Source organism: Ctenopharyngodon idella, chromosome 5 (genome assembly GCF_019924925.1).
Source record: "Ctenopharyngodon idella isolate HZGC_01 chromosome 5, HZGC01, whole genome shotgun sequence".
NCBI lineage: Eukaryota > Metazoa > Chordata > Actinopteri > Cypriniformes > Xenocyprididae > Ctenopharyngodon > Ctenopharyngodon idella.
In genome coordinates this window covers 35,076,627-35,096,016 of record NC_067224.1, presented here as the reverse complement: position 1 = coordinate 35,096,016, position 19,390 = coordinate 35,076,627, and the positions used below count along the sequence as shown (strand labels likewise).

Sequence of the window (19,390 nt, the reverse complement as noted above, 5' to 3'; positions counted from 1 at the left end):
GTTTGACACACCTGGCCTTGCTCGTCTGGAACCGTGCAGCTTTAACATGTTGACATTTCCAAAGGTTGTTTTGTCAGGCTGCTCCGTGAAGCCAAAGCAGGAGAGAGTGACATATCGGAGGCCGTGGGTATCCACGGTAACGGAGCCACGAGCGATGTGCGTTTTATAAGGCCATCTAGAAAACATTAGCTCCACCAGAGTGGACCACAAATCAAATGACCTCGAAACTCAGATGGTGGCTAATGTGAGGATGGCTGCAGGTGAGTGGAGATGAAATGTTCCAGTGGAGCTCAGTGGACTGGATGGATTAGGGAAAAGAAACCCCAAACTGTTTACTTTATCTAATAGCTTGCAGGCAACGTTTGTTATGACTCAGTCACCCTTTATTCACACTAGAGATACATAAAATGGCATGGTGTGGCATAGTTGTTTGTGGGATGGCAGCTTGAAAGGTTGCAGGTTCAGATCCAACAAGGGATCATCTGTGAGCTATTAATGTTGTGTTCTTGATTAAGGTTGATTCAGAAGTGATTATTCTTGCAAATCTTGTAAGTTCCTGTCACTCAACTGGAGGAACATGACGCTAGCAATGCCAAGGTAAGGTTTGCTATCCTGTTCAAATATGATTTAATATAAGAGAGTAAGGTTTCAGCTCTATGTGTTGGGTTTTTTAAAGTGTTCGCAATGATAGTGAACAGTTTTGCAAATAGGCGTTCTTAACGGTATCCAGTGGCAGATCACTGTCTACATTAGATATGTTTCCATCCCAAACTTATGCTCAAAATTGGAATATCGCATAAAATGTTCGCAAATAAAGCCTTTCCATCATATAGAAATGGAAATGAGTGTTGTAGCCATTGAGGAAGCCACTGTGGCTCTTTTATTAAATAATCACTTGTGGTTTAGATGTTCTGATTTTCATGCTCAGAGGAACAGCAGGTCAGAAATGACAATTATTTGGCCGTTTGTTATGTGCAAAAGTGAATATCACCAGTCTACCATCTTTATTATTAATCCTGTGCGAAGGCAGAGTGGGAATCAGCCACAGAGATAGGAGTGTAATTAAATCTACATATGGTTCGACTCACCACATTTCGCTTGGCATTCAAATTAAACGTTGTAAATATGGAATCATAACTGGCCTGTGTACAAAATCTTTTCTTTTTTCCCCTGAGATAACAAAAAGAGGTGGGAAGGAGAGGGGGGAGTACATTAGCAACTCAAATGAGATCGTAAAATCTCTTTGTGAGGTAATTGTGAAATCACAAGCTGTGGTAAAATATTGTTGCCAGATGAGGGTTTTTTTTGGGGGGGGGGGCACCCTGCAAACTGTGGTCTGTACCCTGAACAGCTTGATTTGAGTGATTAAAGTGTTACATGAGGAAATGAATTATGCTACATTTTCTTGTAAGAGGTGCACAGGAAGGAAGCTGAGCAAAAATATGTGTAAGTCAGCGAGCAAGTGCCATGTGCAGTAATATATCAGACAAGAACACGTTATAAGACACAGCTAAAAAGAATCAGAACATGTATTGGCTATTTTTGTAATGAAACTGAAGTGAAAGATTTTTTTTTTTCCGTAATGTGACGTACATTTGAGTGTAACTGATTAGCGAAAAAGAACATATTTAGTGTGGGGACTTGGTTCTGTGCTTTGGTTGTTGAGTGGGTTTTGAGATGTTTGTTGAGATTGTTGCACTCAACAGTGAAGGCAGGCTTGAATGGGCGGAGGTTAAGAGGACTAAATGATGAACCCTTTACGGATTTCTGGGGTTCTCAGAAGCAGACATTGTCATAGTTGGGTAAACTTCTACAGTGGTGAACGGGAGATGACAGCAAATATCCTTTTTGTACTCTCATTTGCTCCAATAGCAAAAGAAAAAAATCCATAATAGCATATTTCTACGACTTTCCAAAAGTGGGAAAAGTATCGAGAGATTGATTACAGCAATCAGAAGTGAGAATGATGTCAAATTTTCTGTCACTCCTTGACAGCAGTGTTAATTTGCTTTTTGTAATTTGCTGCCAAGGTAATATAACACAACAGTGTAAGCAGTGTAAATAAGTATAGCAGTGTAAATGTATATTACATTTTTTTTATTTATTTTTTTACTAGTTTTGTGATGTTCATATAATAAAAATTTATCACAGTCTGTGAAAAGGGTCCATTGGAGAAGTCCTCCATACTGTACGTCACCCATAGACTGTGAAAAAAGATGGATGACGCACCTCCACTCTCTTCCATTGCAGAAAAGTGAAGCCGCCGATGTCCCAATATGGCGCTGACATCTTGTGCTGATTTGGGAAATGAGTCTGCGCAGTAGTGAACTTGGGACCCGATTCTGTGCAGTAGTGAGTATAAAGTGTCAAGGCCCCGCCCACACAGTCTACAGTCCCGCAGAATAGTTTAGTACAGTTTACTGCAGAACAACTTATTATATCAGTGTGAAATAAACAGTTATGGAAATGTAGAAGTTAAAGTAAAAGCTCCGATCTCCTCCAAAAAATCCTGAAAAAAGTCTGTTGGGGCCTCAGACTGCTTCACTCAGAGAAGCTGTCAATCACAGCTGTCAATCATGACATCACACCCCCGTTTTTATAGCATCAAATAACTAACTAAAACCAAACTTATTTTAAAAAACGAACACTTGAACTTACATCAGCATGATAATAACTACATAAAATGACAAACCATCTTTCTAAAAAAAATATTTGAAGTGTAATTTAATTGTTTAGACTGTCTCACGTCCCATTACATTACATAGAGAGGGTGGGGTTTATGACCTATACTGGGACCAACCACCTGGGGCTGATTGAGATGCTTTGGCTTCACTTTTCAGGACTTGTGCGGTACGCTTTGACGTCACCAGAGAGAAATCTGTTGTTTTTACAATATCCAGTTGTGAGATTTTGATTTAAAAATCACGAGGTCAAAAAAGAAAAGAAAAAAAGAACATATGCATGAATTATTCTTTCACATTAGGATGTATAACATGCAATTAGAGAATGGATCGAGTGACTTTTTAATTCATGCTGCCTTTAATGTGAAGTGCAATGTGTAATAGTAGCCATGACCTCATGACCTGCTGTATAAAAATTCCTTTAGTTTTAGAATTTCTGTCTTATATTTGTAGAAAGACCTAATGAATGGTTTGAAGAATGCAGTTTCCTTTCCTGTTTATTAAAAAAATTTCATCATCTGCTTCCTTTCACAATTTAGTTCAGAGCAACGATGGACCATTTCAAACTATGTACTTTTGGGGGTCCTGCACCAACAGAGCAACTTTCATTGAGATGATTGGAAATCAAACAGAAAGTTTCATCAGGAACTACTTTATTGCTCATCCCCTGATTGTGACCTCTCGTCTGCTTTCAAGGTGAGACTTTCAGTGTTTCACCCAGGAAGAGAAAAATGTTTAGTTTCAGGAGTGCACTAACATAGAAGGCCTCAAAGGCACAAAACCTTCATGAAGGCTTTAAGCAATGCAATGCTGCAGTGCATAGATTATAAAAGCAGAGACCACAGACAGGCTAACACATGTTTATAAATTGCAGTCCACTCTCTGATAAGTGCCTCTTGGGTTCTTGAAATATATTTTACCACCGCTCCACCATTAGCTTTGAATATTTGAGAGCTTCTCCCGAGACTCGCCAATTAACACAAACACAGATTTTATGAAAATGTAGGCAACAACAGATTTGTTTTTGTGGGACTTGTTGCCCCCACGTGGATATGAATCATAGACTTCAAAAGAGCACTAATCCCTCATTAATGAGAGTGTGGGGCGTAACCTTCAGAGTTGACACTCACAGTGTCAGAAAATAAAATAAATTACAGGCTGATGCGTCTGTTTAGGAGATACTCTCATGAGACAACATTATCATGTTATTTACCAACATTTCGTATGTGCGTATTCCAACTGCTATTCAAAGGAGGTATCTTGAATACTACTTAACCTCAGACAAACTGTGCATTGTATGAATGTTTACTATTCCCCAAACATGTCATTAAACATGACATTCTTGATAATAACCTAGACATACTAGAGAAATCATGCAATAGTGTTATGCAATAGTCAGTGGTAAACATTTAAACCACCAGGTGGCGGTAGAAGTCTATAGTTAGTCTATAGTTAACTCTTTGGCTTGTAACCATGTAACTCCATGACATGGAATAAATATCACACCTAATTACATTTTACAGTGCTTTTCCTGCACTAGAAGTGTGAACCTTTCTATTGTTATTACAACTACATTCAGAGATTGCTCTTTCATAGCTCAGGAAATGAAATGTTCTTAGATAGGTTTAATTGTTTTGAGTATAATTTTTGTCATGTTTCTCTTGAAGTTCCTTTGCAGAGATAAAAGATGTGTAAAATGAAATGAGAGCATAGCTCAGATAATTTAGTCATGGAAGAATTTAATGAGAAATGTTTGAGGTCATATTAAAATATCTGATAGCTATTTGAATCTTGGCAAATCTAAGCACATCTCTTTTAAAATTCTAGAGGAGATGTCTTTTATGGAGAAAATCAACTGACAAGTAGAAAACTTTATCTTATTACTTTCAAGGAGAAGCAATTGAAATATTAAATAGATCTCATTCATGGTATTTCTTTCCTTTGGGCCTTCCTGTTCTTTATAAATATGAGTCTGACCTTTGAGCAGCAGAAGTCATTTCTCAAACATTATTTCTTTTGCTTCTGATTCTGTTGCCAGTATCATGAATGTGTACAGAGAAACATATCTCTAAGAGCGTAATTTTCACTAGCACGTAGACAAAAGCAGGTACAGGAATATGGAGAAGTAATGGGATGTAATGTGACCAAGCTGTGTCAGAGGTCAAAAAGATAAAATAAGAGGAAATGAGCATTAGACCATCTCGTCTAGAGGGACTTCACAGTTGGATTTTGAGTCAGACATCATGTTGCTTGTAATTTAGGAAATGGTAGGCCTATTTTTAGTGCCATGTGATGAGATGGGCCTCTCATTCCACACAAAATCTGTATCTGTCAGTGTGCAAATTATACAATGGCTTTCAGAGATGTTGACATGTTTCAATGGATTTCTGTAGGGATTTTTTTTCAGTGCTTGAACTCTCAAACACTGTTAACCAATATATACACTACTGTTCAAAAGGTCAGTAAGATTAATAAATAAATAAATACCGTTATACTTTTTACACATTAATTTGACTAAAGTAGCAATTAAGACATTTATAATGTTCTTTTGAACTTTCTGTTTATCAAATAAACCTGTAAGAAATGCATCACAGTTTATACATTTTTATTTTTTTTTTTTTTAAGTACAACTGTTAATAACTGGTAATAATAATAAGAATGTTTCTTGAGCAGCAAATCAGCATATTAGAATGATTGATAATGATGATAATGCCTTCGCATTAATAAATTACATTTTAAAATATATTAAAATAGAAAACAGTTATTTTAAATTTTAATAATATTTCACAATATTTCTGTTTTTACTGTATTTTTGATCAAATAAATGTGGCCTTGGTGAGCATAAGATCATAAGAGCATAGAAAAAAAAAAAACATTTCACTGACCCCCAGATATTATATAAATTATGACAGTACTTGTCATTTTTGGCCAGTGTTTTGTCCAGCACTGATACTAACAAAAAGTGCTTGAGCAGCATACTGTTGCTATGGTTACCTCCTCAGACGAACATTTCTGTTCGCAAGCATCTATTTTGCGGCAAGTGACACACTCATAGTCTAACTGTTGTGGTTACTGAATCATATTTTGATAACGCTGCTGAAACATATGTAGTTATATGTAAAAGAATGCATTATTTGGACCCCACCCCCACACGCACACACACCACCTTTTCCTGATCCGCCTTTGGGGGTGGTTAAAACCTCCCTGATAATGTACACCTGATTGCTATTTGAGTATGGCTGTAGTTGCAAGTCACTAAAGTCAAAGGTGCTTTGTTTTGTACTGTAAGTATGTAATGTTAAACATTCAGGGGAGTTAAGCATGAAGTTAAGAATTGAAATGTACTTTGTTGTTACCCTGCAGGCCTTTCTTTTGTAATGACAGCAAAAATTGGTGACATTTCCAATATATGTCTTTGTAAAATGTGTCAGGCTGTTTACATATTTAAACTCTGTTTGGAGTAATAATCAGCCCAAGGGCTTTACAGAGATGTGAATAAATAGAGAAGATATTCACACCTGTGCGCTTGTTTTCTAACAGCTTTCTGTTTCTCTTCTCTAAGTTTTTTTTTTTGTTTTGTTTTTTTGTGTGTGAAATCACTTACAGGTTGCAATTAGGAAGGAAACATTATATGTTAATCAGAGCCCAAGACTGTGTGTACGAGTGTACCTCTGTCAAGTGTGTACCCGTGTGCAAGCATGCATGAGCATGTGTTGATGCCATGGTCTGAATCTGCCGTTGCCACCCAGCAAAGGTTAACAAGTTTAAACACAGCTTAAGTTGAGCTCATTAGACGAGGGAGAGTTCTGCTGAACGCTTAATCTTATTAAAATTACACCTTTTCAAAACTCTGTATATGAAATGGAGCATATTTTTAGTCTAATTATACATCATTTCAATGTTTGTTGTACTGCCATGAATTTATGCTTTTTTAAATGTTTATATTTATATTTTTCATGTTAATTTTAGTTAAATTTTTTTAGTCATTTTGTTGTGCTTTTGTCATTTTATTAGTTTTTTTTAGGTTTAATTTATTTCAATTTTAGTTATAGTTTTTATTTATTTCCAGTTAATAATTTTAGTGCTTCAACTTAAACTTATTTCAGTTTATTGCCAAGGCAACATTTCTAATTTTTGTTTAGTGTAAGTTTTTCATCTAATATTTTTATTTTATTTCAGCTTGATTTCAATGAACAGAAATGTTTTTAATGGTTTTGGTTTTAGTTAACAACACTTTAGTTAATAACCCTGTTTTGCATTACAATAATGGCATTAGTGAAATGACGGTAATGCATAAAATATGAATAGTCGGTAACACTTTACAATGAGGTTCATTAGTTAAACATTAGTTAATGTATTAACTAACATGAACTAACCATGAGCAATACATTTGTTACTGTATTTACTAATCTTTGTTAACAATACTTAATGAAAATACAGTTGTTCATTGTTTGTTCATGTTAGTTCACAGTGCATTAACTAATGTTAACAAGATTTTAATAATGTATTAGTAAATGTTGAGATTAACATTAACAAAGATTAATAAATGCTGTATAAGTGCAGTTCATTATTAGTTCATGTTAACTAATGTAGTTAACTAATGTTAACTAAGTGTTACCGAATAGTCAAAAATAAGTTTAATTTCTTGTATTTCCGTTTTATTTAGCAGTAAGGTAAAATCCAAGGTTTTTTTTTTTTTTTTGTAGAACTCGCCTTTTAATGTCTCCATCAACGTCGGTGCCTTCACACGATGTTCTTTTAATTGCCCCCCTTTAGAGTGTCGTCCCAAGATAAAAGGGATTTTACCTGCTTTTTGATCTTCCAATCCACTCTAGCCGGTTCTCTGGGACCTCAAAGAGAGACAGACAGGATGAGAGGGAAGGGAGGTTGCATTTCAGCACACTAAGTGGAGATCTGAATACATGTGAAATGAGTACTTGGGACTGGATCAAAACCGTTGTGTTCAATCACTTGCTAAGGGCGTCTGTAAACATTCACAGTTTTAATCAGCTCTCAGAATATTGTGTCACATGTGTCACTATAATTCTTTTGACTCTTACTAAATATGAAACCTATGTAGAGCCCTGAGAATGTGCATCGGTGGAATACTCATTTTATGTGGGAGTTTGACAGTTAAGTGTTGCATTTTCAGATTCTATACGCACACAGTAAAACCTCCAGTGTTAAATGAACACTGTTAGTGTTAAATTAACATTGCCGGTGTTTATATAATCCGGTGTGGATTATATAAACACTGGAAGTGTTAATTTAACACTGGATGTTTTGCTGTGCATGCTGGAAATATTTATGATTATTTTTGTGTGAAATCAGTTTTATACTGATAAATCACTTCTGTGTTTGCAGAATTGTTAGTCTTTCTATTCTACAATAATAATTTTGCAATAATTTTAGTATTTTGCCTATGCTGTTCTTGCTAATTTTAATGCATTTCAGTGCATTTTTAATGGATTTTTAATGTCACAGTGTAGCGACAGATCTTTTCCTTCATATTGTGAAGTACTGTACATCCAAGTGAAAGTGATTTTCAAAAACTAAAAATACGCAGGGCAGGCTCTCCATCAGTTTTTGAATGAAGGCAGATTAGAATGTGAGCTTGTAGTCGATTATAATAAAGAGGCGGAGTTTAAGTGCATTAAATTAAAGGAGAAGTCCAGTACATGTCACTCGAGAAGTCTGTCGTTTTTCTGGAAGATTAAGTTTTGACATTTCGAATAAAAAGATCAAGTCAAAAAAGTAAGAAAAAAATTAAACGTGCGTGGATTAATTTTTAGAATATAATTGTAAAATCTTCATGAATAATAATTTTACTTTGCAAATGTATTTAGAGGTTTGAAAGGAGAGAGAGCCAGTGTAAACTTTAACTCATTCTACACTCTGATACTGTCTCCACAGACAACCTGCCAGAATAAGGCTGGCCACACACTAGACGATTTTCAAATCTTAACCGATTTTTAAATTGTGGAAGACCACAGACATAAGGGCAGTTTCAACTGATTTTTAGCATTATAATCCTCCGAATGCACACACTAGAAGATTTGTCCCGCAAGACCACACACCTGTCAATTGTAGTAACATTTTCACAGTGAGACGAGATCTCGCTGAGACTTACAAGATCAAACGAGACTTGAGAAGAAAAACAAATGAAGGACGATTGACATCATCAGCTGGTTCTCCTGGGATGAATTTTGTTTTATGAGGAAGAAAAACAAAGGAGAAAAAAGAATATGGGTGATCTTCTTCCTCAATACTCCACTTTTGTGGCATGTTAGATACCTCATTAGCCAATGTGCCGCTACACGTAAGCTGTCCGCCATATTGGACGGTCCGTGAACATTTGAGAGCAAGCTGACAGCATCTGCAACCGTATTTAGACACATGTATGAATATCTATATATGAAATAGACTTCTGCAGATGATTTCACTGAACTAAACAACACAAGAAGACGAAGGCGTCAGCAGACACAACATTAAAGAGTTACCATTGTAAAGGTAAAAACATTAAAATTACCATTGTAAAAACATGGAATATAAAACATATAAAAACACAAACCAACACATTCTCACCTATGAAAGGTTATCCCATTTCCTTGGGAATTTAAATCTTGATGGTTTCACAACCAAAAGCTGCGCAATCATTGATTCTTACTGTGAGTGACGACACCCTGACTGTTGGCGGGCGCACTGACGTGTCTGGAGTGGTGGAATGAGGAATCTACCTATATGTATCTGTGTTTGTGGCTGCCAAGTTTCAGCTATAGAAGCATGCAACTAGTGTTGCCAAGTCCAGAGTTTTCCCATGGAATTGGGCCGCTTTTATGTTGTTGCCGCGGGTTGATTTCCAACCCCCGTAAGTATGATTTCGGCGCTCCAGCACCCCCAAAACACACCCCAGATGTACAAGTTCAGTGGAGAATTCAGCCGCCCAATGGAGAAAATCACATTGGGCTATTTTGGGCTACTTTTGACTTGCCATTGGGCTACTTTTGTTGCACAGACCTGGCAACCCTGCACACAGCATCTGGTTGGTGAAGCTTGCTCACTCTCATTGGCTATCGCAGATGTGATATACATAGATGCCTCATTAGCTGCCGTTTCAATGGGCCGCTATACGTAAGCCATCCGCCATATTGGAGTGGTCCGTGAACCTTAAGCTGACAGCATCTGCAACCGTATTTAGACACATGTATGAATATCTATATATGAAATAGACTTCAGCAAATGATTTCGCTAAACTAAACAATACAAGATGAAGGTGTCAGCTGACACAACATTAAAAAATGTTACCATAGTAAAAGTAAAAACGTGGTACGTCAGAGGCAGCCCGATTAAGAGTCTTAAATATCAAACATGTTTGATATTTACAATGTGGGATCGTGCAGGCTCCGACGCGATCGGGAGCAGTAAAATAATCGTAATGACACAAGATAGGATTTTTTGGACAAAAAGTCAGTTGCAAGAAGCCTTGAATTGGGCCTCACCTCCCAGATCGTATGGGGGTTGCAAATCAGGCCAAAAATCGGGCATAAAATCTTCAAGTGTGTGGCCAGCTTCAAGTAACTGATCAGAGGAGGATAAACAGCCCACCCTCCCTATCAGCCACCTGCACGTCGTTAAACAGAGCCTCAGACATGTCCTGTTTCCACCCGTTACGTCCGTTAGTAAATAATTCCTGACAGACATGGCGTCAGTGATTTGCTGAGGTAATTTGGTTCTCTTTCATCCAGGCATCTCAGCAGGCCGCACCTCCCTCTCCCCCACATTCATCAAACTGCCAGTACAGCTGATGTTCTTATTCTTCACAGATAGCTCTCACTACCCCTCCTCTCTCTCTTTCATACGTGTCTCCCATATACCTCTGGCTGGGCTCTACTGCATATCTGTAGGAGGATGAATAGTTGAAAAGGACCATAAAAGTGGTCCATATGACTCATGCGATAAATTCCAAGTCCTCAGAAGCCATGCTCTAGCTTTGTGTGATGAAAAGACAGAAATTTGCCATAACTCTCAAATGCAAAACAGGCACCTCAGGGCTCATTGTGCCAGGTTTGATATCTGCGACATCCGAAATGTCATGATGCAATTCATTCGAATGTTAAAGTCGACATGAAATGGAAATTTCACGTTTGCGCAGGAGCTCAAACGTTGAGAATCCAAGAAAAGTCAATCTTCCCGATTGAGATCAAGCATATATAGGTTGTGGCATCCAGGGTAAGAACAATTGTGAACATGAACAATACAACACACGCATCTTCCCTCTCTGTAGTAAACAAACAGCATTAGCTCACGTGTGAGGTTGCTCCCGCGCATACGTCATTATGCGACTGGAAGTTCACACTCCAAACTGTTGCCAAGACTGTGGATTAGAGGTAAAAATGTTGTAAATAGTGTTTAGTTTCTTGCATAGGCCGATCGTTTCGCTTGATAAGACCTCAATGTATTGTAAGGAGCTGCGGGTATTAATTTTGTTTTGTCTGCATATGTTTTTTTGAATCTCAAAGTGACAGCAGCCGATGATCTTCCATTATATGAATCACAAAAGACCACGGTTTCAGCTAAAAATCTTCTTTACTGTTCTACTGAATAGGGCCGTGTGTCTACCAAAGCGTTTTTCTGAGGCTAGCGTATTTTTCCAATTGTTTCAATGCGAGCGCCGCGTTTTTAAAACTCCAGGAGTGTAATGGCCTTGCGCTGGGTTCAGCGTAGCCTTCAGATACAAAGCGATTTGTGCTACGCTGGCCAGAGCAAAGTAGGCGGAGTTTTCAAAACTTTTAGCGGGAGTTCTATACGTCTAGTCATTTCATGCCCCGTTTCTATTGGCCGCGCAGGTAATCGTCACAGAGCGCAGCGGCGAAAGTTGAACTATTTTGAACTTTGGCCGCGGCAGGTGCGCGAACTCGCCAATGGTGCGATACAATGTAAAGTATTTGCTCTGGCTCTTGTTTTAAATTATTTTGTTCCGTTGTTATGCTTGTTGTTGTCATCTGTTGACGTTGTACGAGCAGAATGTGGCGGTTGTCGGAGTGGTATTTGTCCCGCCCCTCCTCCACTTGAACAGCTGGGTACAAAGTGACTGTGATGAGCGCTGCGTTTTACCCAAAGTTGAACATTCTTCAACTCTCAGCAACCGGTAAAAATCAGTGAGCGCTTCAGCGTGAAATAGATGCTCAGCGTGACGTTTTAAAAACGCAGCGCTCCCATTTAAACAATTGAAAAATATGCTAGCCTCAGAAAAAATGCTTTGGTGGACACGCAGCCCAAGAGTTGAAGAATGTTCAACTTTGGGTAAACCTATTGTTTTCAGATGGCTAAAAATGCTTTGGTGTACACAGAGCCTTAAAAAAGTCACCTACGTCTTGGATGGCCTGAGGGTGAATAAATTAACAGCAAATTTTCATTTTTGGGTGAACTATCCCTTTAAGATTTTTAGTGAAGAGCTTCTGAACTGCATGCAAGTGGTAAGTACTGACACTATCCCTTTTAAATTGTATCTTGAATCTCTATTTGCTTCCCTTACAACACTAACCATTCACTTCAGAACGATTTAATTTGTTTGTTTAGCCTCATTTGTAAACATGGAAGAATGTATTTAATGGACTGAAGCAAAATTTAAAATAGCTTTGATATATAGGCATTAAAATTCCATTGAGGAACATTTCCAACACAGCGGCGGAATATGAAATGAGGAAGATAATGGTTTTGTTCCAAACATCCCTCTGGGTTTATAACAAGGCCAGACAATAGCCGTGGGTTAGATTTAATAATGCTTGTCCCATTTCCTCTGTCTTAATCCAAACTAATTAAGCTTTTGGAAAGTTTCTACCATTTGAGCTCACACACTAATTCTCCATGAGTGGTCTACTTCACTCCAGAACTAATAGAATAATACTTTGTTCACCATGTATCTTTACAGACCTCTTTATTTGATAATTGATAGCTTTTGTAAATGGCATGGGGTGCACTTACTCTGATCCCTGAGGTTTCCTGCAATATAACACAGGCTCTAAGCAAAAGCAAACTTGCTGTTGGCAATATTTGTGTTGTTTTCAATCGGGGACAACTATAATAAAACACAGAAGCTAGACATCTCATGTTCTAGGATGCACATTGCTGTTTTGATGAGCTGAACTGCTGTCTAGACCGGGAAATGCCCACTGCGTTTTTCATCAGCATATGTTACATAATCAGAGAAGCATTATTTTAGGGGGGACTTTTGGGCTGCTGGCCACATTCTTTTAAATAAAACCAGCAGAGGGAACCATGAACATAATACTGCATTATATACTACTGCTGATTAGAGTATATCTCATGGTTGGTGCTATTTTGTGTTGTTAGGCCAGATAGCAAGTATGCAAATGCAGTTTAAACAGCACTGACATTTCCTTGACGTGGTCCTTTTGTATATACAAATTCTGTTATTTATTTACCCTATTTAATTTTTCACCCTTACTGAATTAAAGTATTAATTTCTTTCTAAACAAAAAATAAAGCAGTGCTAACCCTATTTTATTTGCCATTGATTGTCGCTTTTTCAATGACAGCTGTTCACTGATGGCAAATTATTCCATTATGTGTGTAAAATAAGATCTGTCCTCTTTTTAAATGTGCACGTCAGTGATGTTAAGCTGAGAAACCAGAGAACCCCCTCAGGAAATATAATATTTTATCTTAGGATCTCAAAAAACAGACAGTTCCCAAAATGACTTCAACTCAAGTGCCCACATCATGGCTGAGGGATTCAGTGAACACAGATTGTGTAAGTCAGCCGCAAATCTTTCTGCTCAATTAAAGTAGCCATCTCTACTCCTTCACCCAGGCTCTCTTTCTTTCTCCCTCTCTCCGGCTGTTGACTCTCAACATGTGCATTTACAATCACCCAAACCTGCAGTAGGGGTGTCTGCATGACTGCATTTCTCTGGCATGTGGAAGGTGGAAAAGATGAGGGGATTTGGCTGGGTGGGGTCGATAACATTTCTGAGTCGAATATCTGAATGGATGCTGGATTGCTAGCTACTGCCTGCGTGAAGCGGGCCCGAGCCTCACGGGGACCGTATTAGTACTGCAAAGAGCTTTAATAAGAGACTCATGTTAGCCGGAGACCTCAGGGAGCCTAAAAGAGAGTTTTTCCGTAAGTCTAGCATAAACACAGCTCCTTATTTTGAGCTGTGCACAATGACGGCTGAAGGAAAGTGTATTTTAGGGACAAAGTGGGACTCAGGGCTCAGACAGGAGAGGTATTTTACTCAGGCAGTGAGCATTTCTGCCAGTGTTGACTTAGCATTAAAGACAGACCATTACAGAGAGGTTAGTAAGGAGCTGAGGACTGTGGCATACACTCTCTGGCCTCATATGGTTTCCCTTAGTTTAAAAACACACACCCACATACACTCACATTCTCTCACTGGGATGTAAATCTTCATGCATGGATTCACAGTGTAGAGCTGTAGGCTTGCATCATTTCAACATGGATCATTTTCTTCTGCCAGTAACATATCCTTGTTTTTTTGTTGTTTTTTTTACTCGAGTGACCCACATGGTAACTAGACATGAGACATAACCTGACTTCTTATATGGTTGGCAATACATTTTATTTATAATGTTTTCTTGAAAAATGTTACCCTGAAAAATAGAAGTAACATTGATGTTAATTATGGTTCATTACCTAAAATAAGCTAACATAGCAAACTAAAGGAAATAATATTGTTCTCCTTCTCTTCTTCATTGCGCATCTGCTCTAGCTTGTGTACAAATCTACACAAATCTGTTTTTATTAGTGCTGTCAATCGATTAAAAAAATTAACTCGATTAAAGCACAAATTTTTTCTGTTTAATCGCGATTAATCGTTTTTTTATATATTTTATAATGTAATAATTTCACAGTTAATCTCCAAATTAAAACAACATAAAGAAACAACATGAAGACAGTATATTTTAAATACTTGTTTAATGGCATCTTTTTATGAATGAAGGACAATATCACTGATACTAATAGCCTACAGCTACTGATGTCTCCATGAAATAGAATTTTTTCCCCAATTTTAAACATGAATTATAACCATTCAACATTACAGTGTAATTGAAAGCTATATCATTTTTTACATTTATTAGGCTTCAAAAATATAACAACTTTTAATAAATGTCATATTTACCTGTGCCTTTCCTACCTGTCTAACAGATAGGAAAAATACAGAAATTGAATAAAGTTACCAAACAGTCTGCACTGCATAATTTACAGCCTAAATTAAATATAGATAATCATTATTAAAGCTACAAAAGTTCTTTATCAACAGCAGTGATTCATTTTCTCTGTTACCTTTGTTCTTTCATTATCTTCAATGACAGACGGCATTAGTGGTTGCTGTCACTTTAAGAGCTGCCCTGCTGCACATGACGCAGATCTCACACGCGTCCCACTTTTTCACAGCTCTTTACTTTCGTTTTAAGACTTTATTTAACTCATTTAAGGCTGCTCTTATGATTATACACGACAAAACGGATATTCTTGGCATTATTGTGTGTGTTATTGTTCATTCAAGCGCGAAAGAGAACTCTTCTAGAAGCGCATTTGTGAGGTCAGGTGCTGATGTTGGAGGAGAAGGCCTGGCTCACTTTCTCCGCTCTAATTCATCCCAAAGGTGTCCTATCGGGTTGAGGTCAGGACTCTGTGCAGGCCAGTCAAGTTCCTCCACACCAAACTCGCTCATCCATGTCTTTATGGACCTTGCTTTGTGCACTGGTGCGCAGTCATGTTGAAACAGGAAGGGGCCATCCCCAAACTGTTCCCACAAAGTTGGGAGCAGAAATTGTCCAAAATGTCTTGGTATGCTGAAGCATTAAGAGTTCCTTTCACTGGAACTAAGGGGCCAAGCCCAACCCCTGAAAAACAACCCCACACCATAATCCCCCCTCCACCAAACTTTACACTTGGCACAATGCAGTCAGGCAAGTGTCGTTCTCCTGGCAACCGCCAAACCCAGACTAGTCCATCGGATTGCCAGACAGAGAAGCGTGATTCGCCACTCCAGAGAACTCCACTGCTCTAGAGTCCAGTGGTGGCGTGCTTTACACCACTGCATCCGACGCTTTGCATTGCACTTGGTGATGTAAGGCTTGGATGCAGCTGCTCTGCCATGGAAACCCATTCCATGAAGCTCTCTACGCACTGTTCTTGAGCTAATCTGAAGGCCACACGAAGTTTGGAGGTCTGTAGCTATTGACTCTGCAGAAAGTTGGCGACTTCTGCGCACTGTGTGCCTCAGCACGTGTTGACCCCGCTCTGTGATTTTACGTGGCCTACCACTTCGTGGTTGAGTTGCTGTTGTTCCCAATTGCTTCCACTTTGTTATAATACCACTAACAATTGACCGTGGAATATTTAGTAGTGAGGAAATTTCACGAATGGACTTATTGCACAGGTGGCAACCTATCACGGTACCACTCTTGAATTCACTGAGCTCCTGAGAGCGACCTATTCTTTCACAAATGTTTGTAGAAGCAGTCTGCATGCATAGGTTCTTGATTTTATACACCTGTGGCCATGGAAGTGATTGGAACACCTAAATTCAATGATTTAGAGGGGTTTCCCAATACTTTTGGCAATATAGTGTATATTGTAATGCTAGCCAAAGGATAATATTCTTAATGCGTTAAACTAGAAAAAAATTAATCGCATGCGTTAACGCATTAACGTTGACAGCACTGGTTTTTATTGTTGATTTCAAACACTTAGTTCCAAAACTTAAAATTATTATATTCTCTTTTTTGTGAATTCTTCCCCAAACAAACAACAAAAACGTCTAATATGATCTTTTTTTTTTTTTTTAACTGTTAAGTGAACAAGGGAAAATAGTAAAACCACACTGGCATAAGGTAAGGTTTAACTATGTAATGAAGATGGGGTAGATTTTATTTGAAAGGTTGACATTTTTCATATTTTTTTCATAAATGTCAGGTCAGGGATATCTGATCTTTTTCAAATAAACACTGTTCTTTATATCAAGATTTCCACAAAAATATTTATTAGCACAACCATCTTCAACATTGATAATAATCTTGAGCGCCAAATCAGCATATTAGAATGATTTCTGAAGGATCATGTGATCACTGGAAAAGACTTGAAAATTCAGCTTCGCCATTGCAGGAAAAAAATAAATAAAATTGAAAACATTTATTTTAAATTGTAATATGTCACAATATTTCATAGATTTTACTGTATTTTTTATTAAATAATTGCAACATGTTGAGTATATGAGCTTGTTTCAGTGAAGGAATAAAAAAATAAAAAAGGTACTTGCGACTTTTTATCTCACAATTCTTACATTTTTTTTTTTCTCAGAAGTGCGTGATGTAAATTTGCAATTGGGAGTTATAAAGTCAGAATTGTGAGATATAAATTCACAATTCTGAGAAAAAAGTCCATCAGAATTGACCTCGGAATTGGACTTTATAATTCACAATTGCTAGTTTATATCTCACAATTCTGAGAAAAGAAGTCAAAATTGCAAGATATAAACTGTACCAACCAACTTTTAAACAGTAGTGTATTATGAGGCAGGTTGTCAAATTCTTCAAATGTTGTAATTTTATACAATTAATTTATAAGGTATCTATTGGACACATAAATGGTCTGATATTTCTCTATGCAAGCTTTTACATTTTTGCTATTTCATGAATCATTGTGTACTTTTTTTATTAAACAAATCTGTATGTAGTGTATTAAATAGTGTCTTAATAGCTTTGTTGTATAAGACGTTAAGGTATGTGCCTATTCATGAATTTACTTTCAAAAATAAGCCCTCCCTGCGAAAAATCACTGAAGTAAAAAGTATGACAGCCTGCCCTGATTCTCCCCTATTGGGCTTTATTGAAGACGGCCAGTCACAGTTTAGCCAAGCTCATTACTTTCTGATAAAATATAGCTTCAATGCACCAAAAGTCACTTCTAATAAAAGCATCTGCCATATCCGGAATGTAAATGTAATGTTAATGATATCTGAGGTGGCTAGGACCACCCATCTGGACACGGCTCCTGGCGTTATCTGGCGGCTTTCTGTCATTACACTGTCACACACATTTGCATACATGCAAGCACACATGTATAAACAGCCCCATGACCTGTCAAACAGAATAGTAGCACATAAAAAAATCACAACCTTTAGAAAGGATCAGGATAAGTGCTTTAAATGTTGATCTATATTAATATGATCTCTATTCCATAAGCTACAGGAAGTGTAGGGAGAATAGGCTGTGTAGGTCCCAGCTGCATGTGGCATATGGGTGTTATGAATAAGATATGGAGAGAACTGAGGGACTTTTTCAGTCATAGTTGTGAAGCAGATAAGTGAATAAGCTTCCACGTATGCAGGGTAGCCGACAGACGGTCTGAGCTCTCTAAATCCTTGGCTCCAGTTCCACGAGTAGACTGACGTTAAGTGCGTCATGGCGTATTTGGTCACTTATCCATCAACTGTGATTCTAGCCTTGAAGGATTTGATAAACTGCAGTTGCTACTATTGTTGTATGGCCTTGACCAAAGTGAAAAGACGCCCTTAGGTGGGTCTGAATGTGAGCTGCGGGTGTTGTTTTTTTCTCCGTTTTTTTTCTTTCTCCCTCTCCTTGTTTGTCTGTGTGGCTAAAATGCTTTAGGCAAGTCATCCCAGAATCTATTTATTCAACGGCGCACTGCAATATGTTGTGAAGAGGTTGGATCTGTCCTGGTGGATGGTTACAGGATGTTCTGGTTTGGTTTTCAGCATGAGATGGACAGTTGGTGAAATGGACAGCAGATTGTGAACAATCTGGCTTGAGCCTTTTGACGGCCATACAGTACACAAAACAGTTAATTTGCATACTGCTGGCATGACAACAAAAAAAATCAATTCTGCAATCAAGGGCCAATGTTTTCCCTAAAATGAAAAACAGAGCATTTCCTGTGAATGATACCTCTGTGTGGAATAACACTGCATATTTTCCAGGTCTTTTTTCTCCATGGATCCAGTGCAAGCGATGGCTTGTGAATTGGTTTGTGCATTAATACCATCATAGGCATTGTTGTGGGAAAATCAAAGCTTGTCATCTGGGGCCTTTTAATGAGAACAAAATTCGCTACAACAGTTTTAAACACTGCGTAGTTGCCAATGCAGATGGCCTAACCCTCATTACTATTCATAGCACTTGCATGTGTCATTTTCTGATCTAATTATGACCAGCCTGATGGCAATAGCCAAAGTTAACAGGCTCTGGATATTTTCTCTGTAGGAAATACATGACAAATGTTTAAACTGCTGAAACATTATCATCTTTATGAATCAGCAGAGCATATTATTCAAGTGCAAACTGTACTATAGCATCAGATTAGGGCTCTTTGACTTGTAATAATAATAGCTGTTAGCTTTGATGTTGATGTAATGGTTGTAAAATTAGGCAGTAACTGAAATACAATTTCTAATGTTCGTTTACATTTTTTTAAAATGAAGTTGAAGTAATAAATTTACTAAAACTAAAAGTAAATTTAATCTAAATAGGAACTAATCACTAAACTAATAAAAATGGCAAAGGCACATGACAAAATGACTAAAACTTAAACTAAATAAACTTGAACTTGAAACTAAAAATGAAACTTGAAACTAAAAATATAAAAAATAGAAGATATTTCAAAATATTAATAAATTATATAATAATATAAACTTTGA

The 19,390-nt window shown here is 37.6% G+C and overlaps 1 long non-coding RNA gene across 2 annotated transcripts in view; it reads left to right on the top strand.

The window, feature by feature from the left end:
• The first annotated feature begins 443 nt into the window (after window positions 1-443).
• LOC127512847 (uncharacterized) overlaps window positions 444-19,390 on the top strand; it is a 39,318-nt gene continuing 20,371 nt past the window's right edge. For both annotated transcript variants that reach the window (XR_007930272.1, XR_007930271.1), the window contains exons 1-3: window positions 444-597; window positions 2,251-2,352; window positions 3,221-3,377. This is a non-coding gene — a long non-coding RNA (uncharacterized LOC127512847). The remainder of the gene's footprint in view (window positions 598-2,250; window positions 2,353-3,220; window positions 3,378-19,390) is intronic.